Here is a 26,099-nt window from a genome sequence, read left to right as displayed (position 1 = left end):
CCCAGAGCCTGCACCTAGAACCCCCTCCTGCAACCTAACTGCCTGTCCTAAGCTCAGTACCCCTCTCACACTCCAATCCCTTAACTGAAGACTAGAACTTGTACCCCAACCCTCTGCCCCAACCTGGTGAAAGTGAGTGAGGATGGGGGAGGGAGGGAGAGAGGGAGGATGGAATGAGCAGGAGTGGGGCCTCAGAGAGAGGCAGGGCAAGGAGCACGAAGGGGGCGAGGCCAGGGTATTTGAGTTTGAGGTAGATCTTGGATTGCACTTCAATTCAAAAAGTGATCTCGTGCTTAAAAAGGTTGGAGACCACTGAACTAGAGTGTTTATGGATTTGTTAATGGTATGTGGAGCCTTTTAACCCTAGGTTACCAGTTTAAGGTCAACCCAAGGCACAGTAAATACCATATGATTGTTTTTTTAATGGTCTAGCTGAAAGAGATTGCTGGCCTTAGTCCATTTCTGGCAGACAGATGTCCAGTTTACAAAACTACAATCACAGTTACCTGCCTATTGGTGGTCTTAGCAGAGAAGTGAAGAACTGGATGGACACCCGGTCTCCTGTGGAGTTGTCAATGCCCCATTCACCTCACTGAATGAAGTACTATAGTCAAAGTGACATCCTTCACAAGAAATAAATTAACTTTATATTTTAAAGAAATGGCATTTGAATGTTTATTAATATACTGGGTAAAATAATTTTATCATTTCATTAAGATTTTTAGTCTCACATTCAGCACTATGCATTTTCATTTGTAAAATAAATATATAAAATGTAAAGGATTTAATAAACCATGGAGAATACATTTTTACACTTAAAAGACATCCATTCAATATGAGAAACTGTAGAATATAATTGCTCTCAGTCTTGGTCTTGGCTTTTCCACTGATAGCATTTCATTGTTGAGAAGAGCAATAAACTAAATATGTATAAGAAATTTAGGAGAGCAATTAATACTATATGCAATTAATTTCATGAGAAAAGCAAGGCCCCTCTTTTAAAATACACTCAGAAGGGGCCCATCAACATAAAATCTTAAAGGAAATTTATTCTTATTTTTAGTCCAAGTTCCTTTCTGCATACTGCTCCCATTGTATTAAACATCTGGTAAAGGCATTTTCTAGCGCTAATATTTTATAATTTATAACATGGCTAGCCTGGAGACTAGGAGGAAAAAATTCTGTTCTCTCTATGGTGGGCTATTCCTGCTGCTACAGTGCCAGCGAAGCTTTTAATCACAATAGCTATAGATAGATAAGCTGTGTTGTATGAACTAGCATTTCCAAGATGGCAAGAGCTTTGCTAGTTACCTTTCTCACCTGGATTTTCAAATGACATGTTTTTATTCACATTGCAAATACACAGAAGCACTAATATCCTTTATTTAAAAAACAGCTAAAATGAGTTTCCCAAGTTGGTTTTCCAATCCAGCAAACATAGCAGCATGTCTAACTTTACTCAGTCCCACTGAGTTCAGTTAGATCACTCACACGGTAAATTTACACACCAGCTTAAAAATTTGCATGACGCACCATAAAAACGTAATAAGGATGCTTGTAGTTTTTCATTTCCAAAGTCTGTGTTTTTACAAAAATAATGCTCAATTGTTATATTTATGAAGAAACATTTCACTCGCTCCTATGTACTCAGATTGCTATACAGTTGGCCCTCCAACAGGGGTGTGCTAAGGGGGCAATTGCCCTAAGGCCCGGCAACTATGACCGGCCTGGGCCTCTGGCTGCCTCTAAGATGGCAGCAGCAGTAGTGCATGGAGTAAATTGTCAGCAAAGGGCTGGCGGGACAGCACAGCACCATCTGGGTGGTGCTGAGGTTGGCAGCCCTAGCTCCATCCCTTCTACCAGAGGCCCTGCCCCTTCCAGGAGTACAGGACTGGGATCCTCCCTTCCCTTACCTAGGGGCCCAACATATGGCTGTTGGCTGCTCTGCTATACAGCATAATAAAAGCAAATTAAGATATAGTAATTATAAATCATTCTCTGAACATTCAAGCAGATAAAAGCAAAAGCATTCCAAAAAGAGTGGATGCAAGGGAAAGGTAATGAACACACCAAATGTGTTAATTTTTAACAACACCTTGAGAGGGGAAATTGCTTTTGGTATTTACGTGAGGCAAGAAGTTACACAAAACAGATTTCTGAAAAGCAAAGTTCCACAGCTGTGCCCAACTGCCTATTGATTTAAGACAATAATGGTACCTCTAAAAATGGATAGTACGGTATGCCAAGTGTAATAAGCCTCAGGGTAATAGAACTAGGTCTTCAAAACAACAGCAAACTAGTATGCTTGGTCACCCAAAGCTTTCCTGAAAGGTGTGTAGTTTACTCATTTCTCATTAAAATCAATGGGAATTGAGGGCTCTCAAGAATTCAGAGGAGCACTTCTCAGTGCCTTGTGGGTCCCTGGAAAAGGCTGTAGAACAAGCTTTATGTACTCTACTTCATCACAGTCAGTCCTCACTGTATCATCTGCTTCTTAAATTATGGCTTAATTCCTTTAAGCGTCAGTTTTATTGTTTTGGAGAGCAGAAAAACTTGGCTGGAGTATGATATTGAGTCAAATTTTTGCTTATGCTTTAGAAAACTTACAGGCACATGAGCAATAAAAATGTATACAAGTTTCTTCCCATTTCAACCATGAACTCCTCATTAGCTGTTGGCTGTCCATTCAGAATTAACTCAAACCACAACCTTAGCTCCCTTCCCTTTCTAGAACTCTTACCCCCTCAAGCCTGGGAGAATAGATAGGCTTTGTTGTGTCAAGGAGGTTAACAGACTCAGGTTTTGTTGAACTGAGATGGAAACCAATTAGATGTTTAAAGATCAGTCCCTGTTCTAAGAAAGAGCTATTTAATCTAGAGTAATTTTAGATTTAAACTACAGAAACAACTAGCAGAATTTCCCTAACTAGTTATTTGCATGTACATCTAAATGCACAAATTGACCCATAAAAAGCTGAGCCACAGGATTTAAAATCAGTGGCTGTTTTCTTCCAATACAGTTTCTATTGTCAGATATATACTTAATTATTACCAGGCTAAAAGTAAGCTACATCACACTGGGGAAAAGAAGGGAAATATCAGCTAGTAGGCTTATTTAGAGCGCTGATCAAAATCAGCTAATAGACTAATTTAGGGCTCCTTATCACTAGCAAATGTTTCTTGGGTTTATTAAAATCTTTAGCCAGCTAATAGTAGAAAATACCAGTAATAGAATCATTACATTATAGATATAAACTAGAATAATTGTAATTCCAATTTCTAACCTTGAGTGAATTGCTCCAGAACATATGTTCCCTACCCTTTTTTATGGAACCATTGCTACACCATTCAGAAGTAACCTTTCAAGTCTTGTGTCTCTTTGTGTCACTGTAAAAGTTACCAGACTAAATTAGGAATCAAAAAGTTAGGCCTTTTCTATTAATTTCCCTCAAAATTTATTGTGTAGATCTAATTATTATGATATTGACTTCTGAAGTGAAGTCACAACACAGTATTGTATCTTCTAATATGTGAGGGTATGTCTACACTACCCCCCTAGTTTGAACTAGGGGGGTAATGTATGCATACCGAACTTACTAATGAAGCCCGGGATTTGAATTTCCCGGGCTTCATTAGCATAAAGCCGGCGCCGCCATTTTTAAAAGCCGGCTAGTGCGAACCCCGTGCCGCGCGGCTACACGCGGCACGGACTAGATAGTTCTGATTAGGAAGCCTAATTCGGAAGCCTAATCCGAACTATCTAGTCCGTGCCGCGTGTAGCCGCGCGGCACGGGGTTCGCACTAGCCGGCTTTTAAAAATGGCGGCGCCGGCTTTATGCTAATGAAGCCCGGGAAATTCAAATCCCGGGCTTCATTAGCAAGTTCGGTATGCATACATTACCCCCCTAGTTCGAACTAGGGGGGTAGTGTAGACATACCCTAAATCCTATTCTATAGCCCTTTGTAGAAAAGCTATATAATCTTCATGCATTCATCTTCCATGTGATCTATCTGAACACACGTGCTGCCTGCGTGGAATTTCTATGAGAGTACTTGATATCTCCAAACGATGCAGTCATTTGTTTCTTCTTGTAAAAAGAAAAAAATGTTACCAGCAGGGAAAATAGTGAAATTTTTTTGATCTTTTTTTTTAAATTCACAATTATAAATAAAACCATATTGCCAATCTTTCTTTCTATATGGCTTTGGTTACACATTGTAACCTTTGAATATTTTGTGTTATGCAGTAACTTTTAATACAGGATAACTTTCTATATATTAAACTTTGACCTAAAATTCACAAAATTAAAATTTACAATTTACTTTATCTATACGTATGTATTGCAGCGAATAGAGACTTTGAACTTCCATGCTCTCTGTGCTCAGCTCCCACTAAAATGGGAGTTGCACATGAAGGAGGCTTGCAGGATCAAGCCCACAGAGTAGTACACAAGACTACCCAGTGACAGGAGTTGCATGCAATATTTATCCCCGGGAATCAATTGAGAACATGTTTTCGCATTTAGCATTGAATTATCTTGCTTTAGATGACTCAGCTGCTTTTGAGGAGACATTAAACAGATCCTTAAAATGTTTGGTAATTAAACAGTAATATGTAATTTCTCAAATGAGGGATGCTAACTAATGGTTCTAGTCAAATTCCTATTCAAGTAATTACAGTATGGCCTACATTGGCCATATGCTTTTATTTGGGAAATCTTCAACTTTCTGTTTTAAACCATTATGAAACATTACTGTGCACATGAAACTTCTGCTGCTCTGTTCATACCTACATGTGTTTAAGCACTAAAATATTCCTAAAACCCCTTTGATTTTTATGCGGTTGGTGATATTTATTAGTTGTAAAGCACTTGAAATTTGTGTGCTATGAAGACATTGTAGTTCTGATTGTAGTGCTGTATGTACAGATAACATGATGAGAATGGAAGTCAGAATTGTGGTTTCTAGTTCCAGTGCTGTCTTTTTATTTAAAATGCTAACCAAGTCTTAATTCTGGCCCACATTACAAAGAGGGAAGGGAAACTGGCAGACCTCTGAGAGGAGGCTGCAGTATTAGGAATATGCTGCTTCTGTGGCATCAAGTCCTTTGGATATTGCAGACACTCTTCCATCAAGATACAGACCTACAGCTGAGGAGAGAGGCTGAAGAGAAGACATATGTCTGCACAACCCCTCCAACTGCACAAGTATTTCAGTTAATCCACAAAGTATAAACTTTGGGTGATCCAATTTTTTTTTCAACATTTCTCAGTCTGCGGGAACAAAGTTGGGTCCATCTCTACATAGGTTCCTATGGAGAGATACCTAACTATGCTCTTTTTAAGCCAATGACACCAAACCCTCTCCTTGTGTCTCTTTCTCTATATATCACGGGTTTATATGACTATTTCTCTAAGTTGGCCTTTTGTAGATATGAAATATTTTCACCAAATTCCTCTGAAAATTTATTGTAGCAAATGTGATATTGTTTCCAGCTGTTCCAATCCAGAACTGATATTAAACACTGGAAGATAGAGTAAAGGGTCTGGTTGTCTCTTATCAGTCTGAAGCTAATTCATGAGAATTAATAACATTCAGAATGCATGTCAGATTGGAGCTGGAAAAACTAGAGTCAGAGATCTCAACCAGCAGCAGATGTTCAAGCAGAACACTGATCCAATTATTACCTAGCTCTACAAAAACTGGAAAATATTCCTGAGGCCAACAGAGACAGTCATTCTTTCTGGGTGGCCTGTTCATTTTGTCTCTGACTGATCTCCATTTCAGAGCATGAACCAGGAGGAGGGTCTTTGGGTCACAAGAGCCCATTACAAATTCAGCTACCCAGGGATGATACCATTCTGTGTCGACATAATATAAAAAATGCATAGAAGGGGACCACCAGACTTATTAACATTCTCCTTAATGACACATCCTAAGAGGATAACTCACAGATGTTTCAGCATGTTTCCATGTCATTGTCTTAATTTCACATGAATTGACATTTCTGTTGATGTGAAATAATGACCATGGAAGAAAAGGAAACCCAGTTCCCATCACTCACTCACCAGGAGGAGCAGATCCTTAGCACTGGATGCTAAGCACAGACTTTACGTAATGCTTCAAATTCTCATATTACATATGGGATGAAAGTATTTCAATGATATTACTTATGGGATGAAAGTATTTCCATGAGGGCAAACAGCAGTAGGCTACTTACAGGTTTACAGAAGTAATGAGTGCATTTTACTCTTACCCATGACAGCTATAAATTATGCTGCATATATTTTCAGTGTTTTTTGAGGGCATCATACAATGCAAAACTTTTTGGTATGCCACACCTAAAGTCACGACACTTTTAATAGTTTGTTCAACACATTGGACAGCATCTCACCAGTGACGATTCTTTTGAAGGCACAAACTGCTGCCATGATGAAAACCCATAAAGCATGCCTTTAAAAAAATCTGCCAGACAGCTCTCATTACATTAGGCTGTAAAAGAAACAGAATGTTTTAATTGCTGGAAAGGAGAGAGAGACGGAGGGAGAGAGGGAGACGGGTACTACTGCTGAAATTGAAATAATTTTTTACTAAAAAAAAATCTGTTCTAGAAGAAAATTCCTTTAATTATGGTGCATATTTCTGTGTTAAACTTGGTGGAGGTCTATAAAGAAGTGCAAACAAAAGATCTATGTGTAGTAAAAATTATAGAGGTTAGATTACAGGGTGTGCTCAGACAACCACTCTCATCAGATCTTCTATCACTACATAGGATCAGTTTTCTGAACTTGTGTTCAGAACTGGAAGATCTTATCTTTATAGAATCACAACTTACTAGAACTGGAAGGGACCTTGAGAAGTCATCAAGTCCAGTCACCTGCCCTCACAGCAGGACCAAGCACCATCTAGATCAGTGTTTCTGAAAGTGTTCCACAGAATCACTGTCAAACACATTAACTGGCCACCTCGGTTTGTTTGTTTACCTGCACTGCGGCCACGGGGCCTTGTGGCTCCCATTGGCTGCAAAGGACAAAACTGAGCCAATGGGAGCCGCGAGGCTCTGTGGCCATGGTGCCGCTAAATAAACAAACCGGGGTGGCCAGTTAATGTGTTTCTGAGAGTGATTCCACGGAACACTTTTGAAACACTGATCTAGATCATCCCTTATACATGCCTATCTAACCTGCTCTTCAATAGCTCAATTGATGGAGATTCCACAACCTGTCTAGGCAATTTATTCCAGTGTTTGACCATCCCGACAGTTAGGAAGACTTTCCTAATGTCTAATCTAAACCTCCCTTACTGCAATTTAATTCATTAGGGGTTTTGGTCCCTTTTGGGTGCTGTGCTCCTGGGTGCTGTCAAGTCTTATAGTTTAACTGGAATAGCTCAGCTGCCTTAAAATCTCTTACTATCTCCTAATCTCAGCATGCAAACAGCAATCTCAGGATGTTGTCCTCAGGGGGCTCATTCAATATTTATCCATTCATTTTGGAAGTGCAATGGACAAAATTAATAATATGAGGCTGAAAAGAAATATTTGAATCATGTGATGTGGTGGCCTTCCTCCAAGTGTTTTGACAAAATCTCGTGGGACTCTACCCACTTCTCCATCAGTTCTACTGTGATCCTATCATTTGAGTATCTAAGAAGACCATCTTGTTAGTCTTTAAAGTGCTACATTATCCTGCATTTTGCTTAAGAAGACTGTCTGGAAGATGGGTTGTTTCCTTGATTTATAGGAGAATTCCTTTTCAAAGCTCATTGTGAGCTTACAGTTCTGCGTGACTTGAACCAGCATATTACTTCCTTGGACAATGAAAGCAGCCAGTAAGAAACAAATGATCTGTCAATAAAAATTTTTAAAAACACCACCAAAGAGAATGGTCCTTCTCTCAACAGGACCAGCAGAAGCAGCTGTGGAAAGAATACCACCAATAGAACAGAAAGAACTGATTATGGTTTGACAGTTTGCATTGTATGAAGATGTCCTTACATAAGTAAAGTCAACTTCTGGAACTCCCTGCCAGAGCATGTTGTCAAGACCAGCACTTTAAGAGGGTTCAGAAAAGAACTAGATAAATTCATGGAGGATAGTTCCATCAATGGCTATTATACAGGGTGCATAGGAATGCTGTCCCTAACCTCTGTCTGTCAGAGGCTGGGAATGAGTCACAGGGAGGGATCACCTGTTCTGTTCATTCCCTCTGGGGCACCTGGCACTGGCCACTGTTGGAAGACAGGATACTGAGCTAGATGGGCCTTTGGTCTGACCCAGTATGGCCGTTCTTATATTCTTATGATATTGCAATTTCTACTCTTCAACTGATATTTTCAAATAGAATTCTTCATGAATTGAATACTATGCAAATCCCACAGGCAGATGTTTGCCACACCATAAGATGATGTCTCTTTTGACATAATTGATATAGTACATGTATCTGCAATTTCTTCTTTAACTTTGCTAGACAAAATTATGAATATTACAAGATTTGGGTTTTTACAATAAATTAGATGCAAAAATAGCATACTGAGTAAAGGAGTATATATCAAGGGAGATGTGCATGTGAGCCCTGGAAAACAAATTTGCTGCTCCGCTGTCCTGGGCCATTTTATTGGCTTTTTTGCCTTGTCCCTCACCCCCGCCCCCCAGGACAGTTAGGACTAAGAGTGGGGGAGAGGGACAGGGCCTAGAATGAATCTCAACTGTCACCTAGGATTTCACCCAAATGTGAGAGATTTTTTTGAGTGGCAATGGCTGTAAGAACTCGGTGTGGAGGTGTGCTGGTCCGAAAGAAAGATGCGCATTGCGAGATTATGCCTCTCCTGTGTATTCAGTGACCTTTCCCCCTCAGTTACTAAAAGGAACAATGAGTGAAATAACTGATCTTCTATCTTGCATTAGTTACTAAGCATATGTTTAACTCCTTGCTCAGGAAAAAAATACAGTGCAAAGTAAAATGAATGTCTCAACAAAAGTAGCATTAGGAATCCAAGAATCAGTGTGAGAACCTGAGAATATTTTATCCAGAAAGCTAGAAGTGTTTCTTATGCAATGATTTGGGAATACTCTATTGGCAGGAAGAATGAAGATTGATTTGTGCCAGGAAATGTCTAGGAAAACCTCCCATCTGGTCCTAAAATTCATTATTATACATGAATCTTTACCAGTCCAGAAAGAGAGATTATGTGTTGTAAGAGGGACTTTGATGGCTGCTAACACTGTAATTGAGAACTATCCAGACTGCTTTTCGTTTCTCACAAAGAGAAGTCAAGGCTTCTCTAATGTAGTGCAGCAGATGTCATGGGTGGGATTTAAATCCATTCTTTTGCCTTTCGTGGTTTTGTGGTCCTTTATTTCTACTTGCTATTAACATGGTCAGTTAATAACAAGATCTTCCATACACAAATCACTAGGGATATGAGTATCCTTGAGATTGCATCCCTCCCTGCTATATATTGCCACATTTGAGATTAGCTGAGATACTTGTACTGGTGGGTCTAGACTTGAACTCCAATCTCCTTCCTTTATCTAGTCAGAGCCCAAGTTTAACATGGGCAAGCTGCAAAAGCCATCTATTTTCTCACGTTATTGAGAAGGGGAGTGGATTGGAGGGTGCAGCGGGTTATCTTCATGAACTATCCTCTTGTATTTCAGAACATAATTACATAAGAACGGCCATACTGGGTCAGACCAAAGATCTACCTAGCCCAGTATCCTGTCTTCCGACACAATGCCAGATGCCCCAGAGCAGGGGTTCCCAAACTTTTTGACACGGGGACCAGTAAATCCATTCACAAACTTTTGGAGGACCGGTAACATTCATTTGCATATTTGCGTATTCATTAATCAAATGATGAATATTCAAATAAGTTGTTTCTGGTCCTCCCAAAACCTCCAGTGCCAGCTTTAGCAAAGCTTTTGATATGGTCACCCACAATATTCTTGCCAGCAAGTTCAGGAATATGGATTGGATAAATGGACTGTAAGACAGACAGAAAGCTGGTTAGACCAGGGTTTCCCAAACTTTTTACTTTAGTGAACTCTTTTTTTTTCAGTACTGCTTTTTGCAGCCCAAAAATATAAACACATAAAAAACAAACTGAGAAAATACCAGACATATAACATTTCTGGTATTTTCTCATTAGGTAAGTTGTATTATCACTAAGGCTGTGTCTACATTGGCACCCTTTTCCGGAAAAGGGATGCTAATGAGACACTTCGGAATTGCAAATGCCGCGGGGGATTTAAATATCCCCCGCGGCATTTGCATGAACATGGCTGCCGCTTTTTTCCAGCTCGGGGCTTTGCCAGAGAAAAGCGCCAGTCTAGACGGGACCTTTTGGAAAATAAAGCCTTTTCCGGAAGATCCCTTATTCCTCTTAAAATCAGGAATAAGGGATCTTCCGGAAAAGGCTTTATTTTCCGAAAGATCCCGTCTAGACTGGCGCTTTTCTCCGGCAAAGCCCCGAGCCGGAAAAAAGCGGCAGCCATGTTCATGCAAATGCCACGGGGGATATTTAAATCCCCCACGGCATTTGCAATTCCGACTTGTCTCATTAGCATCCCTTTTCCGGAAAAGTGTGCCATTGTAGACACAGCCTAGATGTATCAGTTTGTAGTTTTGAACTGCCTGGATGGTAAATGTGCTCAGGCTGCATGAGTGTGTCTACCAGCCAGACAGTTCACAACTACTCGAGGGGTATGTGTGGGGGGAGGGGAGGGAACAATAGAATCCCCGGGCCGGACTAACTCATCCTTTGTGCTTTGTGGGGGGGAGGTGGGGAACAGGGGCAGTGCCCCAAGATCTACATATGGCTGGGTCAGTCCCACTCCCCGCAGTCCAATTCATTCCTCCCCCCTGCTTCCCTGCTGCTCCTCTGGCCAGTCCCACTTCCCCCAACCCCCTCCCGGGCAGCCAGTTCTCCCCCACTTCTCCTCCCAATCTCCCTTGGCCAGCCTTCCTTCCAGGAGTCGCTTCTCCCACTCCCTCCACATCTTCCCCGGCCAGCTCCCTGCCCCCAACCTCGCACCCCCTGGCAGCCCTGCTTCCACCGGCCCCCCAATCTCCCCAGCCTGCCCCGATTCCCCCATCCAGTGCTACTTCCAGTAGCCAGATCTCCCCTCCTCCTCACCCCAGAATCCCCTGGCACCTGCACCTTCCCTTAGCCCTGCACCCTCCTGGTGCCTCCCCCTTCCCTTACTGCCCCTGCCCCCTTTGCCCTCTTTTTCCCTAATACCCACCCCCTCACCACTCTCTGCCCCATCCCCTCCTGCCCCTCTGTGCCCTCACACATGATTTGCTCCATCCTGGCCTTTCTCATGCCCACCCCTTCTTTCAAGCTTTCTCCCAACACCTCCTCCTCCAGCCCCCAACGCCCTTCCCCTCTCCTCTCCCAGCATCACCCTGCCCCCCCCTCCCACTGTCACCTCCCCTCCTGCCCTTTCCCTCATTGTCTGCTCTTGGCCCCCTGGCATTTGTGTCTCTCTCCTGCAGCCTGTCCCTTGGTGCCTTCCCCTCCCAAGCCCCTTCTCCTTCCGCCCAAGCCCAAGCCCAAGCCCAAGCCCAAGCCCAAGCCCAAGCCCCCTACCTTCTGCCTTCCACATTGCGGGGCCGGAGGCTGCGCTCAGGCTCAGGCCCCGGAAGCTGAACCCGGAGCCCGTGTGGCCCCGCCACGTGCCTCTAAAGAGTTTTAAAATCCTGGGCCGTGACATCATGTCACGCCCAGGCGTCCTCCCCGCCCACGTGCAACGCCGCACATGGGCAGCAGCAGATGGTGAGGAGGAGCCGTGCAAGGAGCACGGGGGGCCGGGCCCACTCCAGGCAGAGCCGGGGGAGAGATCCAGCTCCACATATTGGTGGAGCAGGCCCCCTGGCTCTGTAACTCGCCAGCACTTCTGGGGTCAGGGGCGCGGGTCCCAAATCGGCCTAAGGCCAGCCCTGCCGGTTATCGGGCCGCAGCCCATAGTTTAGGAAACACTGCCCCAGAGGGACTGAACAGAAGAGGTAATCATCAAGTTATCCCTCTCCTGTCATCCATTTCCAGCCCCCGACAAACAGAGACTAGGGACACCATTCCTACCCATTCTGGCTAATAAGTATTGATGGACGTAACCTTCATGAATTTATCTAGTTCTTTTTTGACCCCTGTTAGGGTACGTCTAGACTACATGCCTCTGGCGACAGAGGCATGTAGATTAGACTACCAGGCATAGGAAAATGAAGCGACGATGAGGCATACCTGGGAGGTCAACAAATGCCTTTGATGTCGACCGTGGAACGTCCAGACTACCATACTGAGCCGACAAACAGCTGATCAGCTCAGCGCGGCAGCCATGTAAATTTAAATGAAGCGGAGATTACTTAAATCGCTGCTTCATTTTCCTGTGCCTGGTAGTCTAATCTACATGCCTCTGTCGCCAGAGGCATGTAGTCTAGATGTACCTTAAAGTCCTGGTTTTCATAACATCCCCTAGCAAAGAATTTCACAGGTTGACTGTGTGCTGCATGCAGAAAAAGCTTTCTTTTGTTTGTTTTAAACCTGCTACCTATTAATTTCATTTGGTGACCCCTAGTTCTTATATTATGGGAACAAATAAATAACTTTTCCCTATTCAATTTCTCCATACCTGTCATGATTTTATAGACCTCTATCATATCCCCCTTAATCCCCTCTTTTCTAAAATGAAAAATCCCAATCTTTTTAATCTCTCTTCATATGGCACCTGTTCCAAACCCTAATAATTTTTGTTGTACTTTTCTGAACCTTTCTCAATTCCAACATATATTTTTTGAGATGAGGTGACCACATCTGTACGCAGTCTTTAAGATGTGGGCATACCATGGATTTATAGAGAAGCAATAAGATATTCCCTATCTTATTCTCTATTCCTTTTTTAATGATTCTTAATATTGTTTTATTTTTTGACTGCCACTGCACATTGAGTGGATGTTTTCAGAGAACTATCCACAATGACTCAAAGATCTCTCTCTTGAGTGGTTATAACTAAATTTGCCTCCATCATTTTGTATGTGTAGTTGGGATTATTTTTTCCAATGTGCATTACTTTGCATTTATCAACATTAAAATTCATTTGCAATTAAGTTGGCTCAATCACCTAGTTTTGTGAGATCCTTTTGAAGCTCTTTACAGTCTTCTTTGTTTTTAACTATCTTGAGCAGTTTAGTATCATCTGCAAATTTTGCCACCTCACTGTTTACACCTTTCTCCAGATCATTTATAAATAGGTTAAATAGTATTGGTCCCAGGACACAACCTTGGGGGCACCACTAGTTCCTCTCTCCAGTCTGAAAACTGACCATTTATTCCCACCATTTGTTTCCTGTCAGTTATCAATCCATGAGAGGACCTTTCCTCTTATCCCATGACAACTTACTTTACTTAAGAGCCTTGGTGTCAAAGGCTTTCTGGAAATCTTAGTACATTATATCTATTGAATCCCCCTTGTCTACATGCTTGTTGACCCCCTCAAAGAACTCTAGCATATTAGAGTTTTGCTTTACAGAATCCATGTTGGCTTTTCCCCAACAATTTATGTTCATCTATATGTCTGACAATTCTATTCTTAACTATAGTTTCAACTAATTTGCTCGGTACTGAAGTTAGACTTACTGGTCTGTAATTGCCAGGATCACCTCTAGAGCCCTTTTTAAATATTGGCATCACATTAGCTATCTTTCAGTCATAAGGTACAGAAGCTGTTTTAAACGATAGGTTACAAACCACAGTTAATAGTTCTGCAATTTCACATTTGAGTTCTTTCAGAACTCTTGGGTGAATGCCATCTGCTACAAGTGACTTTTTTATCAATTGGCTCCAAAACCTCCTCTGGCAATCTGGGACAATTCCTTAGATTTGTCACCTAAAAAGAATGGCTCAGGTTTGGGAATCTCTCTAACATCCTTAGCAATGAAGACTGAAGCAAAGAATTCATTTAGTTTCTCCCGATTACTTCATCGTCTTTGAGTGCTCCTTTAGCATCTTAATCATCCAGTGGCCCGCTGGTTATTTAGCAGGCTTCTTGCTTCTGCTGTACTTAAAAAACATTTTACTATTACTTTTTGAGTTTTTAGCTAGCTGTTCTTCAAACTCCTTTTTGGCTTTCCTTACTATATTTTTACATTTAATTTGTCAGACTTTATGCTCCTTTCTATTTTCCTCACTAGGATTTAACTTCCACTTTTTAACCTATGCCTTTTATCTCTTGCTGGTGAGGATTAATTTATGGCATAGTCACTTAGAGTTTTGGATTAGTGCCTACAGGCTTTTATACATTCAAAAATAAGCAAATATGTTCTTTATGCTTCCCCTTTAATCTTTTTCAATTACTTCTGAGATGCTTGTAGCACCACGTTAATGACAGAGATTCTCAAAAATTGATAATTTCTGACCTCTCCTCTTTTTGTTCATTCTTAAATTTCTGGCCACTTTTCTGATAGATCCTCTTGGATGTGTAGCCAATTTGCATTTTAACCTCTTCTGTACTGAATTTACCTTTCCTCCTCACCCCTCTCTTGTGCCACCAGCTTGTATTTCCATTGACAACTCTGCTATCCTTCTAAGCTACCAGGTAGGTAGTCATGGTGAAGTCTGTCTTTTGTGAGGTTCTAATTTGTTGCTTGTTTCTTTATTTACCTCTATTCTGAAATGTGATTGGTTAGAAACTGTATCTTAATAGATCTGTTTTCTTTCTGTGTTCAGAGTCAGATCTGTTTATTTTAGTGCCCAGAAAAGATTTTACTAATGCCAAGCTCTTGGAATGCAAACAGCTCTGGGGGAGCAAATTGGATGATTTGGTGGCCAATGAATAATCAGCAGAGATTTATTATCCAAATTCCATTAGTAGGGGCCTGCATCACCTCCATTGTTTCAAATTATGTATTTACATGTATGGAAATGTTTTTACATATAGTGTGGAAAAGGTGTAACTGAGCCTAAACTGAAGACATTGGTGTCTATAAAGGGCACACTGAGAGAAGCATATAAAATCTTACTGGTCATTACTTACACTGCTGGCATTGGAAGTAAGTAATTTGGTTTTGGTTTTGGTTTTTTCCTCCCCAGAACTTATGGGAAGCTGATGTATTTATACAAGGAAAATGAAAGGGCTCCAAAGTGGCTTTAGAATCTTTTTTAAAAAATTGTTTAGGAAATTTGCTGATATTTATGATTTTCTTTCTAGATTCTTATTTGAGGGCTAACACTTTACTCTTACTTTTATTGCCTGTACCTTCTTAGGAATTTCCTTCTATAGGTTTTCTACCACTGTTAAAGAGAAAATTACTACAATTTGTTTTTTTAATATTTTCCAAACTGAAAACCTACTTTTCACATTTATATCTTTCAATATATAAACCCCTGCATTTTCAAAATTTGCCTCTTGTTTAGTGATAGGGTAGGATTTTAATGTACTGATATTGAAGCTACCATGGCAACATTTAATTTTCTTTTTTCCTATAGAAGATCATCTTAAATAACTCATTGTTTTGCTCTTTCCTGTTTGTTTATCATAGATCATTGTGCCTCGCTATAGCCTTTGCTGTTGATTATCTTACCACATTGTGCAGTTGACTTATGAAGTTGTACAGTATTTTTCTTTTAAATGATATAAGGGACCTTGGCCAGTCTAAACAGATTTAGGATATTATTCCATCATGAATTCTCAACATTCCATTTTCAGCTTCTAGTAAAATGCCATGTTTTAACTTCTCTTACTTCTCACTCAGTTGTTCACTATTCTTCTCTCCATAGTTTAACCATGTAGTCAATGCTTTCTCATCATAGAACAAACCTCCTGCAAGAATACTATGATTATTTTAATGGAATTAAATATATGCTTTAATGGTCTTCATGACATTTGGCATCTGACTCTACAATATGAAATGTCTTTGCTACAGTGGTGTGGTCAATATATATGTATCACATATTAACTTTCATTTTCAAATTTGTATTTAGTCAGGACAAAGAACCCTTCATATTCAAAAATGAACTTCTTCAAAAAGGGTGTTTGATTAGATTCACAATGGGGAGGGGATGAGGGTAAAATGTTAAAGAAAACCTTATGGTGTGGCTCCTAATTAATTCTTATGTGAAAACTTTGTGCATCTAATTTAATTGACTTGCCTTTTAAGTTCAAAGGGATTTCTTTCTTTTAAAAATGTTTGAAAATACTTTGAAAGTAACAGACATACAATCAAGCAGGAAGTAGTTAAATATTATATATCTGCAGAAAAGAAACTAATCACAAGTTGTAACTTTAAAATACAACTGTACTTGTATATTGATGTCTGGACTAAAATGTTTTTCATGCAGTAAACCTAGGTTTGAAAACTTAACACCTACATTTTCAAGACACCAAACAAAGCTCTTGCAAAAACATCTTAGTCTCATCAGCATTTACACCTGCCAGTTCAACACCACTGAGATAGCAATGTTGGAACCTCTGGTTTCTAAGGACTGTTGGTGTCTCAAGCAGCATGTCATTAACCCTTCACAGAGCAAGTCCAGGTTACTTAACAGTGAAATTCTGGCTTCATTTAAGTCAATGGCAGAACTCCCACTGATCAAGAGGTCTAGGATTTCCTCTATTATACTTAAGGTGTTCAATCCTACTGTTCTTATCCAAGCAAAACACTAGGGGCAAGTCTACACAGCAGGGCTAAAGTCGGAATAAGCTACGTAACCTCAAGCTATGCAATTGACGTAGCTAAGTCGAAATAGCTTAACTCGGCTTTTGGTGCTGTCTACATAGCAGGAAGTTGAAGGAAGAACACTCTTCCTTTGACTTCCCTTACTCCTCGTGAAATGAGATTTACCATGAGTTGGAGTAAGAAGTCCTCCAGCTCGACATTGTCAAAATAAAGGCTTGTAGCATAGATGCTCTCTTTGTTATTTAGAATAATATCAGTTATTCTGAAATAATGCTGCTGTGTAGACCTACCTAGCTGACATTAGTGGCAGTTTGGCATATGTAAGGTTTTTATTATCCACATCTATAAGGAAGACAAACAAGACGGGTGGGAAAAGTTTGAAATTATTGTTATAATCTATAAAACTGTTAATGGCAGCATTACAATTTGATCTATTTCAGAGGATTCAAAATCAACATTACAGGGTTCAAAATTCCTTTAAAACCAGATAATGGATATTATACTTATACTCGTCACTATTTTGACAAGAATGCTCTAATCTTATATGTACTTATCAGTAAATGTAATTACATGGAAGACCAAAAACTTATATTCATGTCTAATAGAGTTGGAAGGATTAGATTTATATCTGCACGTGTCACTAAATGTCAATTTCAACACACACACACAAACTGAAGAAAACCTTTTGCATTGATGATAGTTTACATATACAGATAGGCAGAGAAAATGCTTCTTGAAAAAATATTAGAGTTTGATTTAGTGATATTTGTATATTTTTGATATACCTACTTCCTCCCTTTCTTCCTCCCATCCCCCTAGTACTATACATTCAAAATGTGAGATAATGCAACAAAATCAAATAGTTAGTGATAATCTCCACACACTGTCTACATTAAATGCTGCACATGTTTACTGTGTTTGTCTTTGTTTTATCATAAAACATTTTGCAAAGAATCCATATAACAAGTGAAAAGTTGCAACTTACTTGTATGTCTTGGTTGTTTTTCTTCTTGGTTTTTCCACTTTCCTCTTCCTTCACTCTGCTTCTGTCCTCCTTATTAGGAAATGCAAAGTCCTCAGGAATAAGGATAATCATATAAGAGAGAGCCTGCATGACCCTACTCTGCAGAATGACTTGAAAAAGTACAGCTCTACTCTGAAAAGTGACTGTAAAGATGGCATGGTGGGGGGAGGGGTGTCTATAATTATTATCTTCTAATGACTTCCAGATCAACTTTGCTCAGTTTGCAAGTAAACTTTTTCTAACTGCTTCCTCTGCAAACTCAACTTGATCTAAAAATCAAGCTGTGCTAATGTTCCTGCTGCTTCATGAAACAGTAATAAAAGGACCTGTTGGCTAAATTCTGTCCTCAATTGCATCTGTCAGCCCCTTTGTCATCAAATGGTCTGCAATAAGAATTTAATTAATAATTTTGTTGATAAGCATGTCAGAATTAGACTTCGTCTACACATGGAATTATTCCTGATTAACGCCATGTGTACACATTTTTTTTATTCTGGAATAAGAGTGCCTCATTCCTGTGTAACAGGGCCCTCTGACTCCTTGGGTAGCTGGCTCCAACAGCTGTAGGAGTCAGGGAGCCAGCTGGCCCAGAAGTCTGGAAGCCCTGTTGTCCCTGGCCCCGGGTCAGTCCATATGGCATGACAAACTAGAGACTAGGCTTCCAGCGCTGCTGGCAACTAAATCCTCAGGGTTTAAGAGTTGGGAAGCCCTGGAAACGAGCTGGCCCGATTGTCTGTAAATCTTGGAGATCCTGGCTACATGGGCTACATCTACATTGCAGTACTATTTCAGGATACCGGATGCTATTCTGCATCTTTTGAGGGCACCTGTTGTTTTGAAATATAATGGGCTCGCTATTCTGACTTCCCTGTAAACCTCATTCCTCGAGGAGTAAGGGATGTTTTGCGATAGCAATTTATTTTGAAATAAGTGCTGTTTAGGAAGCACCAAATTTCAAAATAAGCTATTTCTAAATAACATCAAAATAAAATACGCAATTTGCGTAGCTCAAATTGCGTATCTTATTTCAACCTATGGTGCCATGTAGACACATCCTTGCACAGACCCCAGAGCAAGGAGTCCTGGGGTCTCAATTCCCAAACAGTCCTAAAGCTAGGCTGCTAAGGAGCTGAGCAGGCAGGTTTTCATTATGTATGTGTGAGATAAATTTTTAAACCTGCCTGGCAGATTCTTTTGGAAGATTAGTCCAAACTGGCAGGTTTCTGGGGGGGAGGGGGATACTTGCTTTTAATCAATAAGCTTTTTCTTCAGAAAATTGCTGAGAAGCTCTATTGCTTATCCAGGCTGAATTTATCTATAATCCCCATTTAGCAGCCACTAGAAGACAGTCCACTAACATTTGAACATGCAATATTCATCAAATAACCCAATCACCTTCCAGGTCCTTCACGTACATGGCGTCTGGAAAAAGAAAAAGAAAAAAGGGGGAAAGAATAGTGGGAAGAGTCTAAGAACCCTTTTTTAGTGAAGAGTAGTAATGGCCTACTGCAGTGTCTGGACTAATTTTGAAAAGGTTGCCATAGAACTGTAGCTCTCTTTTGCTGTGGAAGTTAATGGGCCAGAAAGACGCATGAGGGGTTTTACTAAAGGAGTAAACTTTAACCTGAGTTTGATTTTGACTGTGCCTGTCAGCATTTTTTAAGTAAAGAAGTGTGACAAGACAGCCAAGGGCTTAAAGGGTCTAGATTTAAACCCTTTTTATATTGGTTTAATTTTGTATAGCTGTTCATTATTTGTATGATAGTAGCACCTAAGAGTCCTTGTCATGGACTAGAACAGCCAGGCACTGTACAAAGAACAAAAACCAAACATTCCCTGCCCCCAAAGAGCTTACAATCTAAGTATAAAACAAGAGACAACAGATGGATACAGGCAGATGGCAGAGCAGAGGTGACAGTAAGCTGGTGCAGCTCTCCAGCAACCACCTAGCCAGCTAGGGAACTTAGCTTCAGGGGAAGGGTAGGGGCGCTCCCAAACTGGCTCCCTGGGCTTCTTGCAGGCTGACACACTAGAAGCAGGCAGTCTGTCTGGCAGGTTAGAGGGGTTGGCTGGGAGGGGTGTGCATCTGGGACTGCCCCAACCCAGAACCCCCATCATCCCCCTGCCATTTCAGGGTGGGGCTGCAGCCACACTTCCCCCATCGCTGACTGGGTTTCTCTCTCTCTTTTTGTTGAGTAGGGACCAAGAGCAAAGCTCACAGCCTGCTCTCGCTCCTGGCTGCCAAGGGGAGGGCAGAGGAGGAGGGACACAGGCTGTGCTCTTTGCCTCGCTCCCTTGTTAGCAAAAAGGGGAAAAACACTCAGCAACTGGGTGAATGTGGCTGCAGTTCCCAAAATGTTGCCCTTCCACACATACACTTACCCAGCCCTCTGCCCTGAGCCGCTGCCTCATGCACCCCAACCTTGATGCCTGCATCTGTAACCCACACACCTAGTGTGCCATCCCCATCCCAAACTCCTGCTCCACCAGCGCCCCAACCTCCTGCCCTTATCCCCTTCTTCATACACCCCAACCTTGACTCCTGCATCCCCCACACACAAACCCTCTGCCCTGAGCCCCCCACACTCCACCCCACACTTATATTTCTTACAGGTACCATTGTATGGTCAACCCTGCTTCCCAGCCTTAGCACCTCCAACTGGGGAGGGAAGGTTGATAGGACAGTACATGTAAGAAATGTAAGTTACTTTCACTCCTGTGGCAGATTATAAGGAAATAATGGGGCAATATTAGTCAGCATGATAGGCTGTGTCTCATCACACTAGTGGCCCACCAGTAGTTGGAGTTTTTTGTAGGCATCATGGAAAAGGAGAGTTTTGAGTAGAATTCTGAAGGGAGATAATGCATTAGTTATGTAAATGTTTAGGGAGGCGCTTTACCCAGCTTAAGGGAAAAGCATGAAAATGCTTTTGAAAATTTAACAGTTGGATCATGGAAGCTGGCAGAATGGGACAGTCGGGCAGGAGACGATGTTTTATTAGTGAATGAAAGATGGTAGGTAGAGTGGTAATAAACTGTAAGAGTTTGAAAGAGTTTGATGTGATAGAATGGAAAAAAAGTGGAGGGCTGAAAAGACAAGAATGGAATGGTTAAAGTCATGGACTAAGAGCAGGCCACTATTGTATTGGTCAAGACCAGAGGAAAGAATGTTGCTATAGCTGAGATATGAGATGGGGAGAGCCTGGATAAGAACATTTTAGCTACATGGATGAATAGGAAAGGCCATATCTTACAGACATTATGCAGAAAGATTGTAGATTTTAAATATAACCTGGATGTGAGGCCCTAAAGAAAGGTCTGAGTCAAAGATGACACTCAGGCTATGTCTACACTGCAGGCTTTTTGTGCAAGAACGGCTGTTCTTGTGCAAAAACTTGCGGAGCGTCTTCACTGCACGTGTTCTTGCGCAAGTACATTTATAGTAAAACATCAGAAGAGAGGGCTTCTTGCACACAAGTTATTCCTCTCCCCATGAGGAAGAATCCCAATTTCTCAAGAAGGCAGTGTGGACAGGCAACAGGGGTTTCTTATGCAAGAAACCCCTATGGCTAAAATGGCCATCAGAGCTTTCTTGCCCAAGAGAGCGTCCACGCTGCCATGGACACTCTTGCTCAAAAGCACATGACAGTATGGACATGCTCTTGCACAAGACCCTTTGCACAAAAACTCTTGTGCAAAACAGTTCTTGCACAAGAAGCCTGCAGTGTAGACATAGCCTCAGGTTATTGACTGGAGAGATGGGCAGCATGATGAGACTGTTCACAGTGATCAAGAAAGGAGGCATTGGGGAAAGTTGAAGGAGGGGATGTAAGAGCTCTGTTTTAGCCATGGCAAGCTTGGAATGATGACTAGACATTCACAAAGGGATTTCAAATAGGCCAGGTTTTTAGTTTGGAAAAAAAGGGGCTAGGTCTGAAGGAGAGAGAGAGATCTTGTGAGTTATTAGCATTGTCGTAGTTGAATTTGAGTTTGCGGATGAGATTACCCAGAGATAAATTATAGAGGGAAAAGAGAAATGGACCAAAAACAAAGCTCTGTGTCTCCCCGACAGAAAACTGGAAGGGGATGCCTCGAGTAGTCTGAAGGAAAAATTAGAAAGGCAGGAAAAGAAACCAGGAGAGGATAGTCTGGTGTTGAAGGTAACAGGCTTATCAAGAAAAACAAGAATCAAGTACTGGTCCTGAACTTTGGTTAGGAAGAGGTCATTAGAGATTTTTGGCAATAGCAGGTTCAGTGTAATACAAGGTGTGGAAACCAAATTGAAGAGGGTCTAAGATGAAATAGAGGTGAGGAGCTCCAGACAGCAATTGTAACTGAATGTTCAATGACTTTAAAGGTGAGAAGGGTATAGGAGTAACTAAAACATGTGAAATATTGTGAGGAGAGTAAGAAGGAGAAGGGAGGGACTGAAACTGGGTGGGTATGTCTAGACTACAGGGTTTTTTTCGAAAAAAGTGGCCTTTTTTTCGAAAAAACTTCCCGTGTCTAGACTGCTGCCGCGTTCTCTCAAAAGTAAATCGAAAGAATGCGGCAGTTTTTTTGATGGTGGAAAACCTTGTTTTATGAGGAAGAATGTTTTTTTCTAAAGTTCTCTTTCGAAGAAAGGCGCTATGTAATGCAAACTGTGCTTTTTTGAAAGAGAGCATCCAGACTGCCTGGGTGTGTCTTGTTTCTTTCGTTCATTTAATTAATTAGCACATACTACGGTATCTGTCATTTCCTCTGTTTTCATGTCTATTCTATTTTGCTGTGTACTTTTCCTTAACTGTTTTCTTCTCCCTTCTATTTAGTAAAATATGTCTGTTTAATCTGTTTGTTTTCCTTACTTTCCATTTCCCACTCTTCCTCTTCAATGTGCTTGCTGTTTTAGCCTTTTTCTCCATTCTTCCTCCATTTCCTTCTGTACAACTTTATCCTTCCTCAAACATCTGGCTGTATTTTACCTTTTCCTACCTTAATTGCATTAGCTCATATATGTTAATGTAGTAGAAAGTCTAGTGTAACCTGCTAAAATCTAAAATCCTCCAGTGGATTTTGGATAAATGCTAGAGGATTTTGAGTCAGTGAGTGTTGAAATTATGTAACCATTCAACTTACCTCTTGATTCAATAATGGTTTGAGAAGGACCATATCTTGAAGTGCTGTACAGAAAATCCTATCGTCCATTAAACAAAATGCTGTCCAGATTTTGGGGCTTATGTGACTGGGCATATATACATAGGCATCCTTTCTACACCAATGCCATTGTTTTTCATTTTAAAAGTCACTAGTTATAATTAGTCAAAATAATAAACAAAAATTAAGATAAGAAACTTAAACAAATATGCACTCTATTACAGTTGGTACAATCTTTTACGACCAGCGTAATTTTGGAACATTAATATTTCAGTATAAACATAAATGTGCACCAGAAAATACTATTTCCAGATGAGTTAGAAAATGATAGGTCTATTTTCAAGAGTGTGGTAAAAGCTCTGGAATAGCTAGGCAAACCTTTTTGTTTAGAGCTTTTGTCTTCAAGCAAATCTCTTCAAGCATGTAATCTTGAAGAGGCTATTTCATGTTGGCTTTCATTCAGTTTCTATCACAGCATCTCTTTTTCTGCAGTCCATCTCTTCTGTGAGCTGGGATGCTGTCAAGTTCAGAAAGATTTTTCCCAAATAAAGTTCTTCATATTGCGGTTGTTCTAACTGAGAGACATTATTTCTTATTACAGACTGCTTTGTATTTCTTTAAGGCAAATGAGGCATTCTAGTAGTTGGATATAATTTGTTTTCCTCGGTGGATTTCCTGTCATGTATAAATGTACTTTTCTTCATCCTTGGTCCTTTTATTTTCCTTGCCTGTATGCTTCTATATTTTGCCTTCACTTACCCAGCCGAAAGGTAGCTGATTCTCAGTGGATGCCTGACTAAAGCAAATCTTCTACTGTTTAACTTAATTTTGTTTTACCATCATATTCAGGATCACAAAGTCACAAGAGAATTTTTTTTCTTCTACACTAGTTATCTTGATTATACCGTACTTCCAATCTATTGGGTTATTTAAGACTGATCAAAACTTCAGTGCATCATTCTGACAATTTCATTTAGTTCTGTTTTCAGATGTTCTTCATGTTTTCTGTGTTGCAGTTTCTTTGTAAATTATTTCTGCTCACAAAAAAGGCTTTATGAAGTGTGAGGTTCATACACACAATACATTTATGCCCAAGCATATTATGGGTATGTCTACACTAGCCCCCTAGATCGATCTAGGAAAGCTAATGAGGGCGACCGGAATTGCAAATCAAGCCTGGGATTTAAATATCCCAGGCTTGATTTGCATGTTCCCAGCCAGTTGCCATTTTAAAAATTGACAAGCCCAAAGTAACTGCCCGCATCTACACATGGGAGTGAAATGGGATTCCACGAGGAATACCACCTAATTCAATTTAGGGCTTTATTCCAGAATCCTGTTTCCCTGTCGCGTGTAGATGTGGGTAGTTACTTCGGACTAGTCAATTTCTAAATTGGTGACCGGCCGGGAACATGCAAATCAAGCATGGGATATTTAAATCCCAGGCTTGATTTGCAATTCTGGTCGCCCTCATTAGCCTCCCTAGATCGATCTAGGAGGCTAGTGTAGATGTACCCTATGTGAGCAGAGATATCAACTTTCTAATTGTACAAAACTGAACCTCCTTGCCCCCCTGCCTTATGCCCCGCCCCTTCTCTGAGGCCTCACTTCTCATTTGGTCCATTCTCCCTCTCTCTGCTCTCTCTCCCCCTCCCTCACTGGGCTGGGATAGGGAGGGCATAGGGTTCATGAGGGGGGTGAGTGTTCTGGCTGGGGGGGGGGCAGCTCTGGGCTGGGGCAGGTGTTGGGATCCAGGGCTCTAGCAGGGGGTATGGGCTATGGGAGAGCCAAAAATGAGGGGCTCAAGGAATGGGACAGAACTCCCAGGTTGGAGCAGGGAGTTGGGGTGTGCAGAGGAGTGAGGGCTCTGGCTGAGGGGTGTGGGTTCTGAGATGAGGATGGGAGGTGTGGGATAGTCGGAGAAGACTCCAGGCTGAGATGGAAGTAGAGTACAGAGGGGGTGAGGGGTGTGGGCTCCAGGAGGTAGTTTTGGTGTGGGAGGGAAATCTGGGCTGGGGAAAGGATTTGGACTGCAGGGTCCCAGTGATACTTACCATGACTCCCAGTAAGTAGCTGCCAGGTACCATCAGCCCCTAAGTGCAGAGACACTCTGTCCATGTACTCTGCTGCCCTTATGGCTGTAGGCACCACCTCCACAGATCTTTAGTGGTCATGGTTCCCAGCCAATGGGAGCTGTGGAAACAGCAGTGACAGCTCCACCACTCACATTGGCCTGGAATCATGACCAATGGGAGCTGGGGGAGTGGCACCTTCAGGCACAAGAGCAGTAGCACATACAGCAGAGCCTTCCTGTGCATAGAGTCTGCAAGGACCTGGCGGCCACCTCTGGGCACCACATGGTGCCAAGGCAGGTAGGCAGCCTGCTTTAGCTCTGAGCTCCCAATATACAGCTGACCAACATTTTAACAGCCCAGTTAGCAGTGTTGATCAGAGCTGCCAGGGTCCTTTTTTGACTGGGGTTTCCAGTCAAAAATTGGATGCAAGGCAACACGTCAGTGTAACATACCTCTGCAGTGCCAAATGCAAAGCCTACATAAAGTCCTTCAGCTCATTTTCTGCTCCGGAGTATTCAAAATTGAATACATTCATGCCAAAACTCTGCTGCTCCACATTTTTCCTCCTCAGCCCAACTCTTTGGGCTGGCAGGGGTATGGAGAAGGCAGGAGCTGGGACCTCAAAGACTTGGGATATTTATTATTCCATAGCTCCAACTCATTGGATGTTGGGACCAGTAGTCCTACTCCTCTTTCATTTCCATGGGCCATAATCACTGCCCCTCCCCCTTCCCATGTGGAAAAAAAATCTCTAAGGGTACGTCTAGACTACATGCCTCTGGCGACAGAGGCATGTAGATTAGGCTACCGGACATAGTAAAATGAAGCGGCGATTTAAATAATCAGCTGATCAGCTGTTTGTCGGCTCAGCGCGGCAGCCATGTAAATTTAAATGAAGCGGCGATTATTTAAATCGCCGCTTCATTTTACTATGTCCGGTAGCCTAATCTACATGCCTCTGTTGTCAGAGGCATGTAGTCTAGACGTACCCTAAGGAATCTGAATGGTTGGAAGGTTAAGTTACAAGTTTAGTGCTGAAGCACATAAAAGTCTTTGAAATAGATAGTGGAAAGGATCCATGTTCCAATAATGGTAGTAGTGTAAATGCTTTTAATAAATATGGTCTAATCTGCCAGGTTACCTGTTGTGTATTTACAATAATATAGATTAATGTTTCATGATACAGAAACCA

General features: G+C 41.4%; 1 protein-coding gene across 2 annotated transcripts in view; it reads left to right on the top strand.

The window, feature by feature from the left end:
- Positions 1 to 26,099, top strand: part of FAM227B (family with sequence similarity 227 member B) — a 221,390-nt gene that overhangs the window by 176,912 nt on the left and 18,379 nt on the right. The window lies entirely within an intron of this gene.

The sequence above is a fragment of the Pelodiscus sinensis genome, chromosome 14 (genome assembly GCF_052426305.1).
Source record: "Pelodiscus sinensis isolate ZL-2025 chromosome 14, ASM5242630v1, whole genome shotgun sequence".
Taxonomy (NCBI): Eukaryota; Metazoa; Chordata; order Testudines; family Trionychidae; genus Pelodiscus; species Pelodiscus sinensis.
Note: the sequence above shows the minus strand (reverse complement) of the source record. Positions and strands in the feature narration are given on the sequence as shown.